We start from the raw sequence: 6,288 nt of genomic DNA, 5'->3' as shown, positions 1-6,288 counted from the left end.
TTTTCTCTTAAAGGTACTAACTTAAAGCATTTAACTCTGAAGGGACTGTCTGACTTTCTCTCCTGTACAGCGTGAATAAAAATTGTTCATTTAGGATTGAAATTTGCTTTCTTTTTTCTTTTTTAGTTGCATGTCAAATGTAAATAGGATGAATTTTATAGAAAATTTATGCTGATACCTTTCATTATCTATTTAATTTGCCTGCATCTTACCACTGATTGGTTGCGATTGTCTGCACTTATCTTTTCTTGACTTTGTGTGAAAGTATGATCCAGAAAGGCTGTTCTATTACTATTTAAATTTAATTCTAAAACCAATCCTACGATAGCATGTTTTTTGCGGCGCTAAACATCTTTTCATTTAGATTGCTGCTGCAAATCGCTTTCCATTTTAAATTTTTACTAGGACTGTTTTCAAAATTATTATTAGTCAATTCCTTACGGGGTTTTGTATTTTATTCTTCATTAATATGTTTCACTTCAGGAGCAAACTTAAAACTGTCATAAGCCTGAGATTGATCCTGTTGAACAAATAATTGCTTATAAACTTAAATCTTAAAATTATTATGCGATATTCTCGTCTTCTTTGTCGACTTACCTTTTCTTGCACCATCACTTGTTATTGAAAGTTTGTTCATGATTGATGTGCTTTCTATGAATTTTTATCTTCAAATTTGGAACAGCTTGTTCAAAGCAGGAAATGTTAGATGATTATCTTTGAAGATATTAAAATAAGATTTTTTTTTTTTTTAACTTTTGTTGCATCCCTTTTAAGCTGTGATATGAATTATGATTTTGAGCCTGGAACAATGTAAGCTTTATTTAAAGTATGACTAAATGCTAAGTGGATATTCTGTGTTGATATTTCTTGTTAAGCATTGGCTGGTATTGTCAAACTTCTTTCTTCAAGAATGGTATATAGTTATTAATTCTATGTTCTTTATTAATTCAAGAATGGTATATATTCTTATTTTTTTAATTTTAAATATATGAGAAATTATTGATTAAACGATAAATGTCTATTTATTAATTCTATTTGGTTCCTGGTGAATGCCTACATTATTTTTTGTTGTTTGGTGACCTGTGGGCCCCATTTCTTCTTATTTTCAGGGGAAATCTATTTTCTTTCTCCTTTACTAGTTCTCTTTTGCCCCTGCTTTTTTGCCCCATTTCTTCTTATTTTGCTGGTTTTATATGAATATTTTCTGCTATTTTACTTGACAAAATTGCTCTATCTCACGGCCATACATGTACCAACGCAACATAGGCTGGGATGGGTTAGACATGTGTGAATTTTGTGTCACACCATCTCGGCTGCTATATCTGCTGTGTCCATTTGAAATTATGAGGAACCTATGGACAGAATTAGATCACATAGTAGGGTGGTTTATCCCTGTTCTTTTCTTTGATTTTTTATCCTTGAGTAACATTTACATAGTTCATCATGATTGCGAATTCTTCATGAATTCGCTTACATTTGATTTGCAATTTCTGTAGTCGTTAGTTGCTGAATGTGTGGTTGCTTATATTCTCCTTTATATGGTTAAATTGATAATTTCTATATATGTGTGACATTTAACTAAAGATTTACTTTTTGGCCAAAAAAAAAAAACTAAAGATTTACTTTACTTGTCCACAAAATAATCAAGTTCATCTTGTTTGGGGTCAAATGGAGGAGAACTATACTGTAGAGAGAGAAAAACGCAGACAGTTACTTTTAATGCTTTGTCAACATGAGGCAGATAAGTCTGAAGTAACTCAGCTGATCTAGGTATATTTCTTTTAAGCAAGTCCTAATCAGTTCAGTCATTGATTATTATTGGGATTGATTAAGTGGGTCAGAATGTGCTGTCATTTTGAACTCCTTTTTCTTTTTCTTTTTCTTTTTTTTTTAATCATGAAGGAAAGAAAGAGAAAAGGCACATGAGTTTAAAAGTCTGCCAACAAATTAATTGAATTATTTTATATTTAATGTTTCCTCAGATGTTGTTAGGGCACTTGTTATAAATACTAATAAACCTGTCAAAAGTACGAGACACATGAATTTGTTGAGTTTTCCCAAAGTAGTAAACCTGTTATTTAAGCATGATACAACCTAGTTCTCTTAACAATATTTATTTTGAAATAGTTCTATTAACTATTTTTCATGCTATGTACAAAGGTTTAATGAGTGACTATTTTATAACTTTGTTACGAGTCTACTATTGCTTTCCTCCTAAAGTCCTATTCAGCATCTCTTTTTCTGATTTTTTTGTCAATTGAGAAAAAAGATTGACCTTGTCGCTGGTTGATATAAATTATCAACATGGTGATGCAACTGAAACGGGTGTTTTGAATATGATGGGTTTTATTTGCCGTCACATTTTTTTGTAATTAGGCCTTTCACTGTTGGATGGGATCACATCACTTTGCCCTTTTTCTTTTTCTTGCCCATCTTTCTTTCCTTGTCAACTTTTTTGATTGAGTCTTATGTTTATCATTTATTATGTTGTTTGGTAATGATTTATTTTGGATAGAGTGAGACTGTTCCTGAGCAAGGAAAATAATCCTCAGCAAAGGTATTCTAACAGCTAATATCTCTCTCTCTTTTGTTTAGTTTTTGTTATCATATCCATATTAAAAAAATATATGTATCATTTCCAAGTTATCAAATTATAGGCAGACTGGATTGTAAATTGTTTAGGAAAACTTTCTGACTATTTACTTTTAGAGCCAGCCTTTAGACATGTAAATATTTGACTATTTAATTACTTTTGACTTTGGCGTTATATTATAAATGCACTATGCAAAATGCAATTAGAGATATTGAGATATTGGCAAAGTTACATTATAGTTACAAAATGCAATTTTGTAACTTTCTAAAAATTAAAAAAGTTTTTTGGATATTTTTTTTTTATGAAACTACATTTCAAAAGCACCTTAACAAAGTGGGTAAAAGTGAATTTGGTCAATGAAACGTGGGGGAACTTTTGCAAGGTGCATTTATATTGACTATTTATATAATTTTTGTCCAATATATCAAACTTAGTACTTTTTATCCTTATTGTTTAACATATTAAATTTTATGTTATTAAAATTTTTTTAACATATATATATATATATATATATTTCATACATTCTAATACGAAGCATTTGTATGATATATAAATGAAAACTTATAAAAATTAATGTCCATTTGATAATTGTATATTTGCAAGTACTTTTCATTATACATAACTTTCAGTTGACTTTTATTAGACGAACATTTGATAAATTGACTTTTGACCAATGATAAAAAACCAAACATGCACCTTAATCATCCAACATTTGAAAAATTAGTTAGGCTAACAATTATATTATAAAGAATAAATTCCAACTAGTTGCTAAAAAGTCTGCATTTTTTCCCCCTAGCTGTAAGCAGCGTATAGTTGAAGTAACTCAGCTGATTCAGGTATATTTCTTTTACATGATCAATCTTGCAAATAAGAAGTCCCAATTAATTTAAATAAATGATGATGTTGGAACTTGGAATGATACCATTTTTCAACATATATAGATTATAAAACTTATAAAATTCTTCAACATACATACATTTAGGTCCCTACAATTTACTTGTATTTTGCTATATATTTCTGCATTATTTTTAGGTATGATCGGTCCCTGTACTTTTATTTTTTAATATTATAAGTCCCTAAATGAACAAATTGTAGTGATCTTAGAAGGAATTAAAACACTACAAAATATAAGTGTAGAGATTTATAGCAAAATATGAGCAAAGTGTAAGAATCAAAAAGTATGTTTTTTAATTTATAATGTCTGTGGACAAAAAAAGAAAAAACTTTTTCTCACAACTCATGTGATGCAAGAAAATCCAAAACGTGTTAATTAATAATTATCCTAAATCTAATTAGTTAATAATTATCTTTTTTTAATTAAAACTTTTTTTCTTTCGATCTTTTTAGTTTTACTTTTCAAGTAAAGTCGATATAATAATATAAAAATTTTAACACATTTTTTTCAGAATCATGAATGTATAGTATAATTTATTTTTCAGACTCGATATGTCACACGTGGCCCACACTACTTGTTCATTCGATATGATTTGTCACCCTTTGCTATTTCTTTATGCATTGGTAAACATTTTCCAAGCCATACATTCTTGATTCTTTGCCAAATATCATATAACTATATGCAATATTTCTTGCAACGAACCCTTAACATTTTTCAAATCTATACAATATTAATTACATTGTTTATTTTTTGACATTATTATATTATTTCACATATGTAAGAAGTTCTTATTTGTTCAACTAAATTTCTTACAGTTGTGTGATACACGTAGATAATCTCTTATTTGTGTTTGCTTTTCTTTTTCAATAATCTTCCACAAGATCTGAATATTCAGTTTGAAATAAAGAAGTAAAGTTTTAAATATAACAAAAAAGAAATATAATTTTAATTTATTTTTAATTTTGGTTTTAACAAAAAATTTTAATTTCAAATATAACGAAAAGAAATACAATTTTAATTAATTTTTAACAAAAAAGGAATATATATTTACCGTTGAATTTTTAGTTATTTTTAAATACATTTAACAATTAAATATATTGCGTGATGTCTATGCTACATGTTCAAATAATTTGAGGCGATGAACATTAATTCTTAAATTATTAATCACTAATTTCATTAATCTTTTCTAATATCTTATTTAATTATTGGTAAAGATTAATTATTAATCATCTTGATTTACTGTCTTATTTAGGAGGTTTGCTTACAACTTTGTCTTTTTCATGTATGTCATAGGTGAAATGTGACTGTGATACAACTTGTTAGGAATATATATTCAAACATGTGTGCAATTATGGGCTTCTAATATTGTATCATTATGGATTTTTAACATTGTACAATTACAAACTGTCTTTTTCATACAGGTCCAATTCAAAACTTGACTATTAGAATCCAACATGTATGCAATTACATGTCTTCAACTTCATGCAATTATGAGCTTCCAAAATCTTCTTTTTCATACAGGTTCCCAACAAAACTTGATTGTGATACTATTTATTAGGAATTAGGACTCAAAGGAGTGTGTAATTATGAACTTTTAACATTGTGCAAGTACAGGTTTTCAACACTGCATAATCATAGGCTTCCAACATTCCTAAAGGTGTATGCAATTTCAAGCTTTTGACATTGTGTAATTATTGTCTTTTTCATATGGGTCCCTAACGAAACTTGATTGTGACATCATTTGTTAAGAATTGAGACTCAAATGAGATGCAATCATGGGCTACCAACATTGTGCAATTACAATTTTTCAACACTGTAATATTAGGCTTCTAACATTATCTTTTACGTATAGGTCCCAACCACGTCTACCAAGGTTCCAACATTATATAATTATGGGGTTTTCATATAGGTCTCAATCAAAATTTGACTGTGATACCACTTATTTAGAAATTGACACTCAAATGCGTGTGCAATTACAGGTTTTCAAGTGCAATTATAGGCTTTCAAAATCTTCTTGATTGTGATATCATATGTTAGGAAATGAGACTCAAACATACATGCAATTATGAGATTCCAACATTTTGCAATTACATGTTTTCAACACTGCATAATTATGAGCTTCCAACATTCCTAAAGGTGTGTGCAATTATAGGCTTTTGACATTGTGAAATTATGGGCTTTCAATATCTCCTTTTTCATACAAGTCCCTAATGAAACTTTATTGTGATGATACCATTTGTAAAGAATTGGGACTCAAACATGATGCAATTATGGGTACTAACATTGTGCAATTACAGGTTCTAATACTGTAATATCAGGCTTCTAACATTATCTTTTACATATAGGTCCCAACTGTGTGTGCCAGGCTTCTAATATTGTATACTTATGAGTCTTTCATATAGGTCTCAAGTGAAACTTGACTGTGATACCACTTATTTAGGAATTGAGACTCAAATATGTGTGCAATTATAGGTTCTAACACTATAATATTGGATTTCTAACATTATCTTTTACATATAAGTCCCAACTGTGTGTGCCAGGCTTCCAATATTGTATATTTATGAGTCTCTCATACAAGTCTCAAGTGAAATCTGACTTTGATGCTACTTATTTAGGAATTGAGACTCAAATATGTGTTCAATTATAGGTTTTCAACTATGTGCAGTTATAGGCTTCTAAAATCTTCTTCATCATATATATTCCCAACAAAGTATGATTGTTATACCATTTCTTAGGAATTGGGATTCAAACATGCCTACAATCATGGGATTTCAACATTATGCAATTATAGATTTTTAAC

The 6,288-nt window shown here is 28.9% G+C and overlaps 1 long non-coding RNA gene across 1 annotated transcript; it reads left to right on the top strand.

The window, feature by feature from the left end:
* The first annotated feature begins 3,193 nt into the window (after nucleotides 1-3,193).
* On the top strand, nucleotides 3,194-6,042 carry LOC129312414 (uncharacterized). The gene is made up of 3 exons (XR_008593553.1): nucleotides 3,194-3,429; nucleotides 4,910-5,009; nucleotides 5,103-6,042. It is a non-coding gene; the product is annotated as an uncharacterized LOC129312414 (long non-coding RNA).
* The last annotated feature ends 246 nt before the right edge of the window (nucleotides 6,043-6,288 follow it).

Source organism: Prosopis cineraria, unplaced genomic scaffold (genome assembly GCF_029017545.1).
Source record: "Prosopis cineraria cultivar Desert tree isolate PC_DT_omini unplaced genomic scaffold, ASM2901754v1 PC6, whole genome shotgun sequence".
In the NCBI taxonomy this organism is placed as follows: domain Eukaryota; kingdom Viridiplantae; phylum Streptophyta; class Magnoliopsida; order Fabales; family Fabaceae; genus Prosopis; species Prosopis cineraria.
The sequence above is the reverse complement of the archived record's forward strand: the minus strand, read 5'-3'. Positions and strand labels throughout refer to the sequence as shown.